Source organism: Tamandua tetradactyla, chromosome 4 (genome assembly GCF_023851605.1).
Source record: "Tamandua tetradactyla isolate mTamTet1 chromosome 4, mTamTet1.pri, whole genome shotgun sequence".
NCBI lineage: Eukaryota > Metazoa > Chordata > Mammalia > Pilosa > Myrmecophagidae > Tamandua > Tamandua tetradactyla.
The window spans coordinates 165,936,413-165,956,826 of NC_135330.1; the positions used below are offsets into that span (position 1 = coordinate 165,936,413).

General features: G+C 38.3%; 1 long non-coding RNA gene across 1 annotated transcript; it reads left to right on the forward strand.

Moving 5' to 3' along the window:
• The first annotated feature begins 3,576 nt into the window (after window positions 1-3,576).
• LOC143679502 (uncharacterized) lies at window positions 3,577-20,211 on the forward strand. The gene is made up of 3 exons (XR_013173804.1): window positions 3,577-3,675; window positions 9,400-9,548; window positions 19,826-20,211. It is a non-coding gene; the product is annotated as an uncharacterized LOC143679502 (long non-coding RNA).
• The last annotated feature ends 203 nt before the right edge of the window (window positions 20,212-20,414 follow it).

Below are 20,414 nucleotides of genomic sequence, written 5' to 3' on the forward strand. Positions count from 1 at the left end.
TGGTGTTAATTACATTCATAATGCTGTGCTGTCATCACCACCAGTCGTTACTAAAACTTTTCCATCACCCCAAACAGAAACTCTGTAACAGTTAAGCATTAATACCTTTACTCCAGCCCCTGGTTTCTAGTTTTTTACTCTATGAATTTGCTTATTCTAATTATTTCATTTTAGTGAGATCATATAATATTTGTCCTGATGTGTCTGGCTTATTTCACTCAATATGATGTCTTTAAGGTTCATGTATACTTTTGCATGTATCAGAATTTCATCCTTTTTATGGCTGAATAATATTCCATTGTTTGTATATACCACATTTTGTTTTTCTGTTCCTCTGTTGATGGATTCTCGTGTTGCTTTCATCTTTTGTCAATTGTGAATAATATCACTATGACCATCAGTGTTTATATGTTTGTTTGAGTTCCCACTTTCAATTGTTTTTGGTAAATATCAAAGAGTGGGATTGTTGGATCAGGTGGTAATTCTGTATTCAACCTTTTGAGAAAAAAACAAACTGTCTTCCAGAGCAATTGCACCCTTTTACATTCTCCCCCAAAATGAACTAATGTTCCTGTTTCTACACACCCTCTCCAATACTTATTTTGAGGAAGATGTCTGCTAGTTTTTGCTTACTTGTTCCAAGAGTCTGTAGGGGAATGGCATCCTGGAGTATCTTTTGCTGCCATCTTGATTGACCCTGTCTCTAAGGTCATTTTTTCAAACTTAAAAATATTGAAACCATGAATTATTCTTTAAATCCCTGCATTTAACTCTCTTGGCTTTTTAGGTGGGTGACTCAACAGCATTTGGACAATTGTATTTATGAAATGTAATTTATGAGGTAATAATATACCATTTAAATCTGTTCTCAGCCTCCATTTACTCTCTGAGGTTGGAAATGCTTTCCTACCTTTTTTTAGTAGATGCATCAGATGGGTGTTAGTAACCTGTGTGACCTGGCTGGTCAATGTCCATCTGCTTTCAGTAATCACATTCTCTCTGTTGCCTGAGTGGCCACCTCTCTGTTTTTTTTTAGAGCCAAGTGAACCATATTTATTGGCACTGGCTTTTCACTTTTGAGGATAAACTCCTTGGAATGAAAATCAGGAATCTCAGCTTTCCACACTTGTGCCTGTTAGCCTAAATGAAGACAGAGATCAGTCTGCTTTATAGTTTCTACCGAGGGCTTCATTTCATTTCACTTACCATTATTTTACTTCTTAAAACCTATTTTTTTCCTGCTTTCATGGTTTAGGCAGAACTGAAAAGTGGCATTTCTCTTATTTTTTTCAGTTGAAATAGATAATGTCATGTAACATTCTTTCTGAGATTAGAGATAGGATTTTTTCCTTGGTTTGTTAGACAGTATTTGTTGATCCTTTCCACTCAGATTGTGATCTTTGGGCAACAGCATCAGCATCACTTGGGAGCTTGTTAGAAATATGGGATCTCGAGCCCCACTGAAGCCCTCCATCTGCTTATTAATGCAGCCCCTTGGTGATTCATACGCACTGGTTTGAGAAGTTTGAGAAGCACTGGTTTGGACAGTGTCTTTCACTGATGCCAACACAGATTGGTACCCAATATACATTCAACATTGAGGGAAAAATTAATAATATTGGACTTCATATTTGCCTTTTTGGCCACTAAGAACCAAGCATCTTCTTTTCACCACCCATTACTACAGGCTTTAGGTATTTGGTAATCATCATCTCAGCTCCTTTCACAGCTAAATTGTACATCACCATAGAAAGTAAGGATAGTCTTGGGAGATCTAATGACAGTACTGGATTTCAAGACCTAAAATGCCAGGAGCATGTGGAATGTCTAACTGTTATTAATGAATTTCCACTCACCCCTTGCTATAGTAACATCCTTGGTTCAAAGAGCTTTAAGTGAAAACATGTACAAACAACTATGAATTTTTATTGTAATCAACATTAGAACTTTAATATTTTTATGAATGGACAAGTAAACTTAAGTGTCAACTTTGAAATGTCTAAAAATGCATTTGTAATAGAATAAAATACTCCAAATTATCATGAATCCTACCTATCATTGCGCTCTTAGAATATAAATATGCCCTGATACAACAAATGAATGCTTGCCATGTCATCAGTTAACCCAAGCTGTGCAAATTACCTGGTGCTGACAGAAACACAAGCATGTTTTGGGGATCCATTTTTAAATACTTTTCTTTAGAGATAAAACCCCAATATTTTAACCCAGGATCTGAGGAGTATATCCAGCTGGAATCTACATCAAAGTAGCCCTAAGAATGAAAAGTGTGATGGGAGAACAGGAAACAGACTGCTTATGCAGCTCCAACCTAGTATAAGTGGGAACATTAGTTATGTAAGTACTGATTCATATAAATGAATACCTGCGAGGAGAGCAGTCCTATGGAGAGATGAGTGCATTTTCCATTTAACACCTATTACTTTGGATATTTACCTACATATATACAAGTTTCTTTGTTCTATGGCTGCAGTTTCTGCTCCTTGTGGCTAAGGGAAATTCTGAAAATATAAAGGGCAGGTTCTAAAACCCTGGATAAGATGGATGTCTTATGCTGCTAACTGTTCTTTCACTGTCTTCAAGAGGAAGTCAGGATTGGCTATAGGGAAGGAAAAGTACGTTGGCATCTCAGACTCTCCTCACCAGGACAGACTGATTATAGTTAATATGCTCATCTTTGCTTACTACTTACAAAAGTGTAAAAATTGCTTTTTAAAATGTAACATAGAACAGGTTTATTCTTAATATCTACTTGAGATCTGGCAACCAGAGAAGACATTAGATTGAGTGGGGGTAAGAGCAGACTCACAGGCCATTTGGAATGAAGAGAGGGCATGGATCAAAGGTCTTTGGAAGTTTGGGCTTCCTTGGTGCCAGATTTGGATGTTTAGGGGAAAGAGGAAGAGCCTGTCAGTGAGATACCACAGATGTTGCCCACCTTCAATTGCAGAGTTATCGGATTTGAAGACACATAAAAAATGCACTAGGTGCTTAAAGCTTTGGGAGAAAACAAAGAAATAAGCAGAAAGATTATTGTACAGCATGGGAAAAGTGCTCATCTGTGGCTTGAAAAATAATACTTTTCATAATCTGGCTCTACCCACCCCCCCCTTCTTTCTCTTCTTCGGGCTGGGACAAGAGGACAGATACCATGCATTTAAATTTGTAAACTATAAAACAAGCAATGTGGCTCAAGGAACCAAACTTTTGCCTTGTCATCACAGAACCTGAGGCAGGCAGCACATGTCTGCTGGGGTGGGACAGGGTAGGAACTGGTCCAGGTATAGACTCCTCAGGGGTGGCAGGACACACAAACCCAGGAAGGGAATCAAACTGCTCAAATGTTATGGGTGCCAGGCCAGGCAGGCTCCTTCTTTACACCTTATGTTTCCAACTCAGGATTTCCAGGAATTGAGACCAATAATCAATAACAAAATAAATCAAACAGAATGTGTGTAAGAGTGTAACTTCATTTTAAAGAGATAGGTGAATTGAACTGCGGTCAGAATTGCCTCTTGATTGTAAACTTCACCTACATGCTTCACAATGTTTCCATTAGGCCCAAATATGAGAAGATCAATTAATGCTTCATAAAAAAAGGGGAGATCTGAGAAATGGGAACCAGAAAACAGACGTTCTTATAGGACAACCTAAAAGGTAAAAGGGAAAAAAACCAAAACAAACCAAAAAAGCCTATATAGAACGAATTCTCTTTAGTTATAAAAGTAGATGGTTCATTGTTTTCCAAAAAGTGAAATTAACATCAAATGTGACTATGTATTATTATTTTTTTTATAAAGCAGCCTCTGTGACAATTTTGAGGTAAGTTAGAACTAAACTTTTTATACTTAGTTATAAAGATGAGTATTCATACTGTGCTACTTTGCTAGCTGCTGGAACACAATATACCAGAAATGGAATGGCTTTTAAAAAGGGAAGTTTAATAAGTTGCTAGTTTACAGTTCCAAGGCTGAGAAAATGTCCCAATTAAAACAAGTATATAGAAATGTCCAATCTAAGGCATCCAGGGAAAGATATTTTGGTTCAAGAAGGCCAATGAAATTCAGGGTTTCTTTCTCAAGTGGAAGGCCATATGGTAAACACAGTCAGAGTTTCTCTCTCATCTGGAAGGGCACATGGTGAACATAGCATCATCTCCTAGCTTCTTCTCCTGGCTTTCTGTTTCATTAAGTTCCCCAGGAGGCATTTTCTTTCTTCATCTCCAAAGGTTGCTGGCTGGTGGACTCCGTTTCTCATGGTTTTGTCGTTCTGCTCTGCTCTCTCTGAATCTCTCATTCTCCAAAATGTTTCCTCTTTTACAAGACTTCAGAAACTAATCAAGACCCATGCGAATGGGTGGAGACATGTCATCACCTAATCCAGTTTAACAACCACTCTCAGTTACATCACATTTCCAGGAAGATGATCTAATTACAGTTTCAAACATGCAATGCTGAATAGGGATTAGAAGAAATGGCTGCCTTTACAAAATGGGATTAGGATTAAAACATGGCTGTTCTAGGGTACATACATCATTTCAACCAGCACACATACTGAAGAGCTAAGTATCTTGGAAATGGTTTTAAAAGTAATGTTTTTCTTATCCTTCCAATGTTATTCAGGCTCCTGAAACTAGAGACCTTTTTTATTTATTTATTTATTTTTCATATATGGGCAGTCTCCAGGAATCAAATCCAGGTCTAGCATGGCAGGTAAGAATTCTGCCACTGAGCCACTGTTGCACCACCCAAGTAGAGACCATTCTGAAAATAGAAAATGAGGGCTGAGGAATGAAGTGTATTCCACCATGCCTTAGAAAGGTCTATGTGATTTGTCCCTTTACCTAAATATTTGAAGTTGACTTATTTCTTGCCGCATTAACACGTTATGGCAGGAAAGAAAAGAGAAGCTCTGCAAATTTTTAGGTTTATGCTTTGAAAAAAAATTTAAATGGTTAGAAGTTTTAAAAAAGGACAGCTTCAAAATACATCCAACTCAATTAATCCCCAAATTAACTTTTATTTCCCTCGTGGCTCCCCTGAGTTGTGAACAAATGAACAATGAAGAAAGAACAGTATTATGTAAACAAAAGAGACAAGACATATTAGATAAATATTGCATTCCCCTTCCTTATCCCTATTTCCTACTTCTTTTCCATAGAACTTACTACCTTCAAATTTTCTCTCTATCTCTCCCTCTCTCTCTCTCTTTGTATGTATATTCTATATAATTTTTTTACTGTCTATTGTCCTGTTCCCCCTGCCAGAAAGCAGCTCCATGAGGTCATGGATATTTATGTTTTATCTTCTGATATAAACCCAGTGCTGAAGCAGAGCCTGGCACACAGTAGGCACCCTGTAAATATTTGTTGAATTGAATAAGCATAATGAGGGGACTACAGATATTATGTAAAGACAACCCCACTTTTCTAGCAGCATTTATTTGGGACAGAATATGGTGCAGTATTCTCTCAAGGACTGCCAGGTCATGTTTTACAGAAACAATAAATTAATGACATTCTTGTGGCCCTTGAGCGGTGTACAAAGTGCTTTCTCATGTAGCGTCTCATTTGATCTGTCCCAAATCACTATAGCCAGTAAGTACTAGGACTGACACTTGGAGCTGTGTCCTTTGGGGGTAAAGTTCATCTACTCCCCCACATGACTTCTCATTTCTGGATTGTTTTCACTCAGGGCTGTGCCCTATGCAGCGTCACCAGAACTGGTCATTTCAGGGACCAGTGACTTATCATAAAATGTATCCAGGTTGACCTGATACATTGCTGAATGTGCCATAATCTTGGGTATGCTTATTTGGCTAGCTTGTTCTCACTGTTCTTATTGAACACACTTTGTCAAATGAAATAGAAGGGGTAATTATTTCAGGTAGTTTCATTTCCTTTCTTTCAGATCCCCCAATAGTTGATAGAAAATGTATAACACAATGGTATGTCAGACACTTTTCTAGGCACTGGGATACATTGGTGAACAGGGAGGGCTTGGAAATGATGGTTTCATTTTTCTCAGCCAGGGGTAAATTGGGTTGGAAATTTCACAAAAACTAGATTTCTCTGCTCTCATACTTTTCTGAGGATATGCAAGCTGGTGAAGCCAAATGCTCTACTGTATTTTGAAAGCTTGTTTGTGTCCCTAAATGACATCATCAATTAAAAATGACCATGTAAATATCTGTTACATTTAAAGATCTCTGTCTTCCCTGGGATTTATGGTTGTATGTGTGAGAAGGTCAAGTCAGAGAGTCTATTAACAGGACTGACAGACTACCCTAGTTTGGTAGTCTGCTCTTCCATTTCGTGACTAGGGTGACTCTTCCCAAACTTTTTTGAATAATAGGAGCTCCCCAATTATACATGGCTGCTGATAGGGTGGTTTTCTGGGAGGTTATGCCCCTGCAGTGCTTCCACATTGTTTGATGTGGCTGTCCAACATGTAACTTAAAATGGTGTATTTGATTTCACGGCTTTAATCCCATTGAGATGGCTTCAGTTTAGCACATCTCAGAAACGAAATCCAATTGCTAATAAAAAAGCATCTGGTGATTCTTTACTTACATTGCAACCACATCCTAACAACTGCCTTAATGTGTTAGAACTCTGAAGCTGAAACCCTCTGGTCACTCTGACACTGCACATTATAGGGTATCCTGACCTCTTTCATTTGATGTAGTTTTCTGTCTAGAATGTCAATTTCCTCACTTGCCTGAGTTCATCCTAAATTCAGCATGCCAGGAGATAGTTAAAAGTTACATGTAGGTTTGTGCTGATATTCAAAGCCTGCATGTGTGAATGAAACTAACAATTATCACTCCCATTTATAGAGCACCAACAATGAAACACTCATTATGCTAGTTGCTTTACACATGCTATCTCATTTAAAATTCCCAACAATAATTATGGGGCATAATTAGCCTCAGACTGAGAAACTTGCTCCAGGTTGCACTATGAAAGTGCTGGAATTCAAATGTAGGTTTGCCAAATCTCCAGCCTCATACAATATCGTCTCTACTCCAACGCTAGGATTTTGTCCAAAGAGTACAACCATGCCACATAATTGTAATAATAGTTAATACATAGCAGTCACTGAAACAGGCACTATTATTGGATTATATAGTAATAGCCATGAATAAGGTAAGTGCTACTATTACTAGAGTTGAGGAACTAAGGCCCAGAGAGGTTAAGCATTTTGACCAAAGACACACAGCTTGTAAATTATACAATTTAAATTTGAAATCAAAGGCCTTACTAATAACTACCACATTATATGGGCTTCTCTGCCTATCAAATACTTTTGAAGACAGTTTTGTACAGTCATTAGAGCCATAAACATTTTCTTTGAAACTATTTAAATATGTTCATATGTATATACAACACACTACACATAAGCAAACATACCCACACACACATTTGCATACTTTTTACTCCCTTCTTAATGTATTCATCATCTGAATCATTTAGAGTTTGAAACTTTCTAGGCCAAATATATTCTGTCTGCTTATAGAGAACACACCTAGAATTGTCTTCCTTTATTCCAAGTCCGCATGGATTCCCGTGGACACCAAACCAAACAGTATAGAAAGGTAAATCAACCTGCATGTAGTTCATTTTCAGCCTGCCACTGTGTTTTCGTTGGTCTGTTCCAGAATGAAGGCCAAGAGCTCGTTTTTGTGTCATCCACCAGAATCATGGACATTGGATACTGAGAAACTGAGTGACCAAGGTACAGATAGCTCAGGGCACTGCCTGACACTGAGTCAACTGTGTGAACTCTAAATGGTCCAGCTCTTGTTCCAGTGCCCTCTTCCACTTAGCCCTGGGCGCATTCCTAATTTCTCTGCTTTGTTCTCCAGGTAAAAGTGTTAGCACTCTATTTAGTGCAGAGCTCTGATTTGGATGTCAAATGAAACTGATTGATTTTATGCTTCTATAAAGGTCACCTCAAAAGGTGAAACGATTTCTGCTGCAGTAGAGCACCCATAAATCCAAGTTATTTGTGACATGTCTTGCCCTACTCTAGGAAGATAGATTCTTAGATCTGCAAATAATCCTAGAAGAGATAGCAAATTTCCATTGGACTTGCCTTCTGGAACTCATGAACACTGTAGGTCTCAGGGAAGCTCACATATATGAGGACGATGTGCTTAAATGAGAATTTGTTGTGAGTTGGCCCTAGAGAAGAACTGTTAGAGAGAAGAATTAATTTATTGCACTGTTAAAGGCCACCTCTTGCGCTTATCAGTTACCTCATTGTCATCAGTTAAGAATCCTATAGCGTGCTGCTGCCAAATGATTGAGAAGGTCAGTATGTGACTAGAATGCTTCCATCTCTTCTGAGACTCTATAAGGACAAAGAATTCTTTTCTTCTGTGTTTTCCAATTTCGCAGAACTGAGCCTGCACACAGTGTGGTATCAAAATATTAAGTTAATGAATGCAGGAATTTCATGAAATCCTTGACGTATGGTGAATTTCTTGGTATCCTCAACATGCTTTGGGATTCTTGGCCCAAAAAATGGAGGAACAGAGCTGTGGAAGATGGGTGAATATAGGAGAAAAGTGGTAGAGGAAAGAGATGTGTGTGTGTGTGTGTTTATGTGTATGTGTCTATAAAAATAACAACAATGGATGGATAGGCTGTAATGCATTCCAGTTTTCCTAAAATAACTACCATTCAAAGATAGTATTCTAGATTTCTAGCTGCCAGAATGCAATATACCAGAAACAGAATGGCTTTTAAAAGGGGAATTTAATAAGTTACTAGTTTGCAGTTCTAAGGCTGATAAAATGTCCTGATTAAAACAAGTCTATAGAAATGTCACATCTCCCCTAATCTGGTTTAACAACCACCCTTGATTGAGTTAATCTCCAGGGAGATGATCTAATTATAGAGTCAAACATACAGTATCGAATAGGGATTATTCTGCCTTTACAAAATGGGATTTTGATTAAAACATGGTTTTTCTAGGGCCATACATCCTTTCAAACCAGGATATTCCACTCTCTGGACCCTGAAAATGACATACTTTCCCTGTATACAAAATACATTCATTCCATAACAATATCAGGGAACCTTAAACCATTCCAGTAACATTTCAAATACAAGATTAGTACGAGATTAAAATCAATACGAAGTCTCATCAAAGTTAGTTAAAGGCATGGGCAGTCCTAAGGCAAAATTTTCTCCATTTGCTCTGGACCACTGAATTTTTTACTTGAAATGGTTAAGGGAAATTTTGAGTTTTGTATATGTTACTATGATAAAAAGTTAGAAAAATAATTCGTTATCTCAGCCTGTTTCTACCCAATTATTGTAGTCTGAAGGCTCTTCCTGCCTACCACTGATTCCTTCCCTTGTATCCTTCATAGATATTTCCCCAATAAACCTCTTGCACATATAATCCTGTATTGAGACCTGCTTCTCAGGGGATCTGAACTGAGGAAGTGGTACTAAGAGTAATCCAAGAAGCCAGGTGCTGTGATGGAGTTTAAAGACTGGCTCATTCACCACCTAGCAGGTGAGGAGGACTCGATCCTGAGTGGAAGATGGACAATGGAGTGTCCCTGACATAAGATGGTGGCTCAATTGCTTAAGATTTCAGTGGTGGTGACCTGAAAAAATATCCTAGTAGAAGAGAAAACCCTTTTCTGGTATGATGGTTCAGGCTAATTCTGGCACTTAAAGCCAAGAAGGGAACAATGCCTACAAGCAGGGCAGATTTGGCTGATTATTTCTAATTTGCATTGACACCCTGCAGAGGGATAATGAGAAACTGAGGGCAGTAAACACTTAGTTAAAGGCTAAGTATGAGAGCAAGAGGGGCTCTGTGATAGCTCACAGCTTGCTCTGGTGGAAGGATGGAAGCAACTAGGAAGGTTCAGCCTCCTCCAAAGATGTTTACATTCCCTAAGACAAACCATCCATTAAATATAATCATAAAATATTTACACACCCAGATCTTAAAATGTACCTCCTACGTATGTGTTCTTAGAAAGCAACTGAAGAAGGTGCATTACTGTGGCAGGTTGAATTATGTACCCCAGAAAAAAACATGCTCTTAATCTTAATCCATTTCTATGGGTGCAAACCCATGCTCAACAGCACCTTTTGAAGATATTATTTTTATTAACCTTACTGAGTGAAGTTGGGTCTTTATCCTATTACTCAAGGCTTTATGAAGATAAAACTTGTGTATAAGCAGAAGCTGGCAGTTAATGGAACCTGGATGAGAAAGGAGAAGATGTCACCATAGGCATCACCATGTGACAGAAAAGCCAATGGCACAAGGATTGCCAGCAGCAAGGCTCAGAATCCTGCAGTTTTGGGCGAAAGCACCTCCTTGCTGATGCCTCAAAACTATGAGCCAATAAAGTGCCATTGTTTAAGCCCACTTTGTGGTGTTTGTGATCACCACTGGGAACCTAAGATAACTACCAACAAGACAAGGTAAACTAAGAAAGAAAGATGCACAGATTTTAGGAAATCAGGGATCCAACCCAGAAAGGGGCGATTGGAATGACTCTACAGGATGCTAGCAAGCCAACACTAGGATGACTGCCCTTCAGCGTGAGGAGGGAGCGCCCGGGATAAGCTGGAGCAGGAGGATGGAGAATGGTGGTGTAAAAGACTTCAACAATAACTGCAAAAATGGGACTGATTTATTTTTGTATTTGACTACATGGAGAGTAGTATATATTTCTGCTAGAGAGTTTGGAGAAGAATTAATGATCAGCACAGGGAAACTTAATGGAAAAAAAACTATAAAAGAAAAACAATTCCGTATTTTTGCACAATGTAAATAATAATTATATAGTAAACATTGTATATTTATTTAAATTAAAATTGTTATTAACCATTTGGGAAGAATAGAGGGGAAGAAATATGTGCTTGCTTTTATAGGATTTCTCCAAGAGTGCTTCGTCTTCATCTTTCATACTAAGGAGTCAATAGGTATATGTCCAAAATGAATATTACCTAGAGATACAATGGTAAATATCAAAATAAGTGGGTTAAAATGTTAAATGTGTCTCTGGGAAGTAGGTCTTAGAGGTAGAGACTTGAGACAATGAATTCTATTTATTCTTATTAAATCTTGAGCAATTTGACTTTTTAAAGCTTTGTACATGTATTGTTTTGATGAAAGGCCTAATCACTTCTACAAGGAAGAGCAGACATTCCAGCATGTTTCAGTTTCTCCCATCTTAAAACAAATAACAGTGACTTCTTTTGACATTTTAGTCTCTTTGACCTACTGTTCTATTTTCTTCCCTTCACTGTAGCTTCATTGATATTGGCTGTACTCCCTGTCTTCACTTCTCAGCAGCCATGTGTTTATCCACCTGCTATCCCACTGTATTTGTTCTGCTCACTGTCCATACTCAACTTCTTTGGTGTTCAATCCCCTGCGTTCCTCTCCCCTGTTTAACACTGTTAATCAGTTTTCTCTTTTGGCTTGCCTACCATACTTCCTCCTGTTTTCTGTGCCCTTCTGGTTACTCCTTTGCATCACTCAAAGGTTCTGTTTATGGTATTTTACATGTTAATGTACTCTGAAAAGCCCTTTAGCAGTCCCTGAGTCTTCTCACTGCCAGACCCCAGATAATTCATTTCCCCGTCACTTGCTGGGCTGAATGAGGGGCATTCCCGTTCCATAGCCCCAATCAGCATTCTCTTCTGGACTGTGTTCTAGAACTGAACCTTCAGTCAAGTGTCTTCTCCCTGCCTCCTGGGACTTAGATTTCTTGTTTCCTTGCCTGGTTTCATCTAAGATGAGGCTGTTCTGTTTCCCTTGAACGAAGCCCTAAATCTCTGGGCCTTTCGCTCACTTTTCTGCCCGGCTCCAACTTCTAACACTGCTGTCTGAGTCCAGTTCCTGCTAGCACGGAAGGTTAGAGCAAGCCTTACCCTGCTTTCTCTAAAGGAGGAGGAAACACAACATGTCAAAGGAGCAGTAAAAGAAGTCCGGAGTGGCTGGAGAAGACTAGGCAAGGGAGGCAGTGACTAAAGATGAGATTGGAGAGGTAGAAAGGGACAAAATGATTCATAGCCTTTTGTTCATGTTAAGGATTTTTGTCTCCAGTTTAAAACTAATAGAAAACCATTGAATTGTCCTGAGCATGGAATAGTTGGATCATATTTCCACAAAAGACAAATTTGGATGAAAGTCAAAGAATGTATAAGTGTGAATGAGAGAAAAAACAGTTAAGAATAGTGCATTTGAAAGGTAATGGTAGTTTGGATGAGGGTGTTGATAGTGGAGATGGAAAGATGAAATAGAAACAGAGAGAACTGAAGGACTTGGTAGTGACTTTATTATGGGTAGTTAGAGAAAGTCGTTTTAGATGGCTTCCAGGTTTCTAGCTTGTACATTTGATTAGATGATAGTGCCATTCACAGATAAGCAGGACACTGGAGAAAGACCAAATTTTGGAAAGAAGATATGTTTTTGAGTTTGAGATGTATTTGAGTCAGGTAAGTGATGGTTTTTAAGGAGTAAGGTGGGTATACGTGTCTGGAGAATAACCGAGTGGTCTGAGTTGACAGATAAAATTATTGTAGTCATGATGTTGTATTAGTTTCCTATCACTGGCTATAACAAATTTTGCTACTAACTTCATGTCTTAAAACAATCTTGTTATCTTACATTTCTGGAGGTCTGAAATCCAAAAATAATCAAGATTTTGCTAGAGCTACATTCCTTCTGGAGGCTCTGAGGAATAATCATCTTCCTTGTCTTTTCAAGCTTCTAGAGGTCACCTGTGTTTCTTGGCTCATGGCCCCTACCTTAATCTTCGAAGTCAGCAACATAGCATCTTGAAGTTTCAGTCTGTCTGTCTGTCTGTCTCTCTCTCTATCCTTCTGCCTCCTCCTCTACATCTACTTCCATCATCATATCTAGTCTCAGATTCTCCTTTCCTTCTAGTGACCAATATGATTACATTGGAACGATCCAGAAAATCCAGGATAATTTCCCACCTCAAAATCCTTAATCCTATGCAAAGTCCCTTTTGCCATATGAGGTAACATTTTCATGGGATCGGGGGATTAGGATGTGGATTTTTGAGGAGCCACTCTTCAAACTGTTGGCCACAGTTGCAGAGGCACAACTTTATCAATGTTTACTAAATAGAGAGGTAAATAAAAGAGGTATTTTTAATGAAAGGTTGTTGTCCTCTAATATTACAGAATCAAACTCAGAGAGGTCAAGGGGTATTATGGATCAATAAAGGGAATTAATGAAACTTACATTACTGTTGAGACCTAAGCTGTTCTTACCAAAAAGAAAGGCAAAGGTGTTTTTACCTCTACCCTTTTGACCATTTAGAGGAAAGATAAATCATTCATAAATCCTGACATCTTGAAAATTTTCCCAGTTTTATTGTTGTAGTATTCTAACTATGATTTTGGTGAATTTTAACATATCATATACCAAGAGGGAATGAGCTATGTGTTGACACCATTCAGTAGCGGAAGCTTCTTTTCCTGGTCTTCTCACTCTGAGTACTTAGCATCTTGACTTTCTTTGTGATGACCACAGTTCACAGAGTACACAGTTCACAGTTCACAGAGTACACTTACACAATGAAAGTGACACCTTTCAGGTTATATCCAATGAACTACTCATAAAGGTTTTGTTCCCTAATCCTAGGATCTGCTGGTTGAAGAGTTTTAGTACTCAAGGGAGTTATACTTCCGTTACATGATACAGCATGGTTCCAAAGGGATAGAAATTTCTTTGCAATTTGGTTATTTCAGGCTCCACCTGCCACTGGATAGACAAGCAAAAGAAGTGTTAGTGTTTAGGCGAGAGTACTAGACTATCAAGGGACAATAAGTGTGCTGCACACAAGGTAGATCCACTGAGGTCAGATGCCTCAGAAATGAATGCATGGTAAAGCACCCCAGCCAATGAAGTAGGAGTGAAAGAAGAAAGTCATAAAACTTGCAGCCCAAGTGACAAGTTAGAGAAATAATAATTGCTGCCATTACTCATTGTTTCTTCTTTGCTAGTCTATACATTTATTAAACATTTGAACTAATTTCCCTTTCTCTCTATCCCCCAGTAACATATATAGTGACATATCTTCCCTTTAGCACATACTGGGAGACTATTGATGAGGGAGAAACATGGAAGGAGAGGTGGAGTGGACACTCAGATAATCTAGGTTTGGAGATAGATTTAGTAACTGGAAAGACTCTGGGTTATCATCCTTTTGAGAGAAGATATTCGACCATTTTTTATTGTGTCAAGGAGAGTTAAATTATGCTGGTCATTTTCTAGACATTTTTTGAATTGTCAAGGTGAAAATTAAATTGTGGTGGATGTTAGGCAACCAAAATGTGCTATATTGGACACATAGTGTTTTGTTTTTGTTTGTCTGGCACCCTCATCTTTTCAAGAGTACCTTGATTTATTTGTGGGGAATTATTCTCCTCCATCATGTATGTGTGATCTCGAAAAGGAAATTGGAGTGATTTGGGGAAGGTGAATGCATGCTAGGAATAAAAAAGTAGAGAAAAGGATGAATGCCCATTGCAAGTTCCACCTAGTATGGATGCATGATATTATAATATTTGGAGAGCAGTTCAACTCCAAATTTTTATGTCAATAAAAGACTGATTTATACTCATTCATTATAGAGTGAAAATATGTATTTTACCATACAGTTCCCATATAGTTAAGTCAAACGTGAATATGTGTGTATCAAATCGAATATTATGGACTAGGACCTTTTTTTATCAACTCTAATCTCTTTTCAACAAGGAATTGAGAAAACATTAAACTACATGTGACTTTGGTATGTCTCCTCTTTGTTTTCCTCATCTGCAATGCTTATGCAGACCTGCTGATCTGTGTCTCTCCTTTTGTCTCAACTTTCCTTCCGATATGCTAATTAATAGAAATTGCTGAAAATTCTCTCTCTCACAATAATCACTGAAATTCACCAACTATGTTTCAAAAACTTTAGCTATCTCTGTTTTTAATTATTCACAATTTAAGAAGATTCCTCCTATGTCCAGTGCACCCTGTAAAATACCTTCTATTTACTTATTACCTGAGACTGGAATCTCTCTATCTGAGAGATGCAGTTTGGCAAATGCTCTCTCATCACCTTACTGATCTCTCCCTCTACCTTGCTTTGGGCCCTCCCCAATATGCCATCATACTCTGCCAAAGACCCAGCAGGATCCTCTCTCTCTGTCCAGATCTCATTTGTGTTTATCCTAAGCACATAGTGGCAAACACCTGGTGTTGTACTGCTTGACAGTTTCATACCCGCAGTTGGGTGCACCTCAGAAAGCACCTTGGCTTGCTTGGCTCAGGAAGGTAAACCATGCATCCTCCAGTGTGCACCTTCAGTTCTCACCTTTAATTTTTCTCTTAATGATAATTTCTGGTCCTTTGCCTGGGTAGATAGTATTTATTTGCCTTCAGATACCTATAAAAGGGAAAATTTATTGTTCTACCTCTTCTGACTTTACCTTTCCTTTTTCAGTTATTGAATTGCTTGTGTTAAAGTGCTTTTAGGCAAGTGAACTGATTGTTTGGCCTGCATAGGAATCAGGCATTTGGGTATGAAACCAAATCCTTGATCTCTTTTTCTTCACCATTATGCTTAGTTCTAATCATTCTGTTGACAGAATGAAGCTAAAACTTTAAAAATAAAATTAGAGATTTCAGAGATTAATATAAAGTATTATAACTGAAGTGATTGTTAAAGATCAGCTGATTCAAACCACACATCTTAAAATGAAGGAAACTGAGGCCAATCAAATGGAAGTGTCTTTCCCACGGTTGGTTAGGAAGAGAAGAAACTCTTCTCACAATCATTCCACTTCAAGTTACTGCTTCTCTTTCCTACAAGGTATAGAGTGTATCATCTTAAAAAAAACTTTAAGTGTATATCTGAGATAGTCTAAACTCTCATTATGCAGCTTTATCTGATGTTTTGGTAAAACTTGAGAGTTATTTTTCCTCTCAAAGAAAAAGTCTTCACTTAGACTTTGCCTTCCATACTGTTTTGCTCTCGCCTTCCCCTCCTTACCCAGTGGTCTCCACATAGCCCCTCATCTGATCTGAATTCCACCCACCCCTGAAACTGCTGCTCCACTGTCAATCACCATGACCATCTTACTCCCAAATTTATTGACTCCTCCATTTTTATTTTTCTTCACCTCCTTTTTGTTTTTGGCATTAATGACTTATCCCTCTATCTCTTCCCTCAGTCAGACATTTATTAATTCTTTGGTATATCTCTTTTGAAAACTGTTTTAAATTATTTTTTTAATTATTCAATGCCTGGAAGGGGACCAAAGTATGATTTATATAGTTGTGTTTCTAATTAAACAGCTATTGTTAATTTGAGATATTTTTGATCTACTGTTACATTTCCCATATATTATCTCAATTATTTTAGGTACTGCTATATTTTTTCATGTTTTTAATTGTTGCATCATAGTCCATAGGGTACTCATACTTTTACTTATAATTACATTTTATATCCAAACTAAAGAATATGATTCATATCCATAATATACAGAATTATTCTAAGAATATTCACGAAAATGTAGCTATGTAAAAAAGTGTGGTGACCTATAGTTGATGTGTAATATTGTTCACTTTATGAATACTTATTTTATAGAAGGTATAGCTCTTGAACTCGGGAATGATTTGAATGGGAATCAGGTTTTTCAAGACTAATTTTACATTCCCTTCCACATTTAAAGCTGAGACTCAGAGCTCCATAAAAAACACCTGCGGCTTTGCTTTAGTGCCTGAATCTCTTTTCGAGCTCTGCTTACCACCTGTCACCCCACTGCTTCTGCTCAGTTCACCACTTTTGCCCTGGACTTGTTTTTTTCCTCCATACTCAGACCCTTTGGATTTGAAACATGTTGACTTTTATCTGGATGCTCTCTCTTGATACCTCACCTTCCGTCTCTTCAATGTCTGTCTGACCTTACTACTTGGAATTGTAGGCCAGGAACAGCACTGCAAGTTCAGGATTCATACAAAAAGGGAGATTAGACAAGGGTTTCCAGATAGGTAGACATGGACATTTTCCCAAGTTCTAAACCTGTGTATCCAATAACTTCTTGGGCATGTCTACCTGGATGTTCCCATAGATAATTAAACTCAATATGTCTAAAACTGAACTCATGATTTCCACAAATCCTCACCCTTTTCCCCTTCCCAATCCTGTTTATTGGCAACACCAAGACCCCCAAAATCGCCTCTTCCAACAACTTCACAATTACCTTCAACCCCTCCATCTCTCTGTGGCATGGACTCCATTTTCTACCAATACGGAGAACTGCTCATTTGTTAATGTTGGGGTATTTCTAGTTTACCCATCTGTCATAGACCCTGATAATAGTAGACTTTAGCTATTATTTTAGTACTATTTACTCTTATTAGTGAGTGATAAAAATTAAATATAATATTAATACATAAATAAATATAATATTAAAATTCATTGTCAGTTAATACCACAGGCCAGAGTGAACATCACCCATATGGAATACACAGGTTCTTAGACATGCAGTGTTGTGCCACTCACTAACTAGAAAACTGCGCTGGACCTTTGTCTTTCTAATCACAGGCCTGTGATTATGGACATTTTCAAATTCTTCTGGAGGTCACAATAAACATCCTTTTAAGCTTAGGAGAGATGTAAGAAACAGATTATTTCCATTTTCACATGATTCTGATTATAACATTAAAAACAATCTGTCCAAATCACGACATAGGGCATTGATATTTTGAACATACACAGATAAAGAAGGGGTGGTTCTCTATATTTGTCACCATCAGTAGTCAGAAATTGTTAGTGAGTTAAGTCAATATACTGAAATTGGGTCCCAGAAGCTCCCCAAGTGATCACTCAGAAACTTGGTTTTTTAAGGAATCATTCATTCCACTGCCTTATTTTTACCCTCAATTAGAATAGTGAGAAGCTTCATCTCCAAAGGATTCACTGTCTGAGCATTGTACCCTACTGGAGATGAGATTCTGAGAGCTCCTACATTATTTTTTACCAATGGCTGAACTATGGGGTACTGACAATTTGAGATAAATAAACCATGTACTGTTTGGGGTATAAGTTGGAGTATAGACAATATTTACATTTGCAGGTAGGATCCAGTGTTAATGCTTTTCTGTTTATTAAAAATATATTCTCAATATGAAAAATGAAAATAAGTATAAATTAATAGATGAGGAAAATAAACATCACCTTAAGTAGACCACTGAGATTTAGCCACTGTTCACATTTGGTTTATATTTTTCCCAGGTGTTTTCTAAATAGCAAGTAACTCAAAGGTTTTTGTCTTTGCCATATAGGGGAAAAAGGAAACAGAAACTCGAAAAGTTTCAAAAATAGGAGAAGCGATCTCCTATTTGTGCTATGGCAGCAAACATACGGAATCAGAGCCCAGAGCCATGCATAACACTCCCTAATGTAATTAGGAAGCCAAACCTATCTGTTTCCTCCTGCCATTGGGAAATCTCAGACTATGCAGCTAAAAAAAATGAAAGTGCCTCAATATCTTTATTAAATGCACTGAGGACTGAGATATTAGACCCTAACCCATGGAGAATTGATGTAGTCCTGATTTACTAAGAAATCTGCCAGGGAACATTTGGCTTCTCAATGCCACCACTGATAGATTCATGCACAGAACAAGGCTGTTTAGGTTTCAAAGGGAATATTTTCCCTAAATTCACCCACAGAGTAATTGTTCTTAAAATGAAGCGACAAAAGGTGAGAGGATCCTTAGGAGGCATTTGGGCTGACAAATGTCTAAACTGCAGCCAATATCAAAGAGACAGTGTGATTCCATAACTTCCCCAGATTTTGGCTCTTTTGTCTGCAGAATGGGGCTAGTAATCCATGTTCAGCACACCTCACAGGATGCTTCCCCAAATAATGCCATATAAATGGACATAAGAGCACTCCAAGTGAGTGCAGTCATGCACAAATATAAGGAATTCTCATCACTCCTGGTGCCATAATCATGCCCACCATCATCTCAGAGTGGTAAAACAATCACTTCCCTATTTTTGTTTAGATCACAGAATCCACCTCTGCCATGCACACATATTGAAATATGAAGTGCCTTCTCCTTAACCTGACCTACTGCTTCTTTCAGTTTTCTGAATCAATCAACTGAGTGAGTCCAGCATCTGCATGCAGCTAATGCACATGTAATTTCCCCTGAACACTGACATACAGGAAAACCAAGCAAAAGGAATAGGAAAGAAAGACAAAGATGACACATAGCTCTGAAGCCTTTATTTTTCACTTAGCCTACTCTAATTTCTTTTGGGCCAATGCTTCCCTGAGCATCAAGTTGAATCTTCTGAGTGTGACATTCAATGTCTCCTTTATCTGATTCCTGTCAATCTCTCCTGTCTCATCTCCTATCACTTCCACCATCCTTCTTCCCTCTATCCCAACTCGGGCCTCGCTTCCTCCTTCACTCTCAGCTAAAACTACCTGCAATACCTGGAAGAGCCGTGTCCTCTCAGGCCTCCACACCTTTGCACATATGCTCATTTCTCCCTCTGGACACGTCCACCTCCACCCACTATCGCCATCTTGTCTTTTAAATAATTTGTGCAACCTTGATCCAGGAAGTCCTCACCTATCACTTGAGGCTGGGCAATGTGCTCGACACTTCTTGCTCTTACCCCATCAAAACATGCATCCAGTGAATTGTAGTGGTCAATTTAGTTGCCTGGGTTCCGTGCTGGCAAGTTTGGGGACTGAGTCTTCCGTTTGTGGTCTACAGGTATTTGGTACAAGGTGGAACTCAGTGAATGCCCGCAGCAAAGAGGAGAGAGGGAGGCAAGTAAGAAGAAAGAAGTCTGTTCCAGGTGGAAGCAGTACATTTTGGCTTTGTTAAAATGAAACTGAATGTTTCTGTAAGAGAAAAACCAAAACAATTTCTTGCATCTGTGGGGAATGAAAAAAGAAAATATGCATGTGTGTAACATATATATTACAGAATATATATATTTTGGTCATCCTGGCTCGTCTATCAGAATATCTGCAGAACCTGCAGTACACACAAATGAAATTAATATGATCACAGCATAATGGGACAGATCAGGACTTTTAACCAATTCTCAGCAAATGGTTATTGATGTTTACTTTTGGAACCACATGCACAGCATGTGCAGCTGGTAATGCTGTGTGGGCCACCTGCTACCTAGTGCCTTTTCAATCATGCTTGATTACAAGGATGAGGGAGAAAAATACCAGATAGCCCAACCTGATATGTGTTTTATCATTCAGTCTGTGTTTGGGCAAAGGAGCTCAAATGATAAGTGTCAGCAGCATATAAGATGGCATGGGGCTCTGGCCACCTGCCGTAGTGG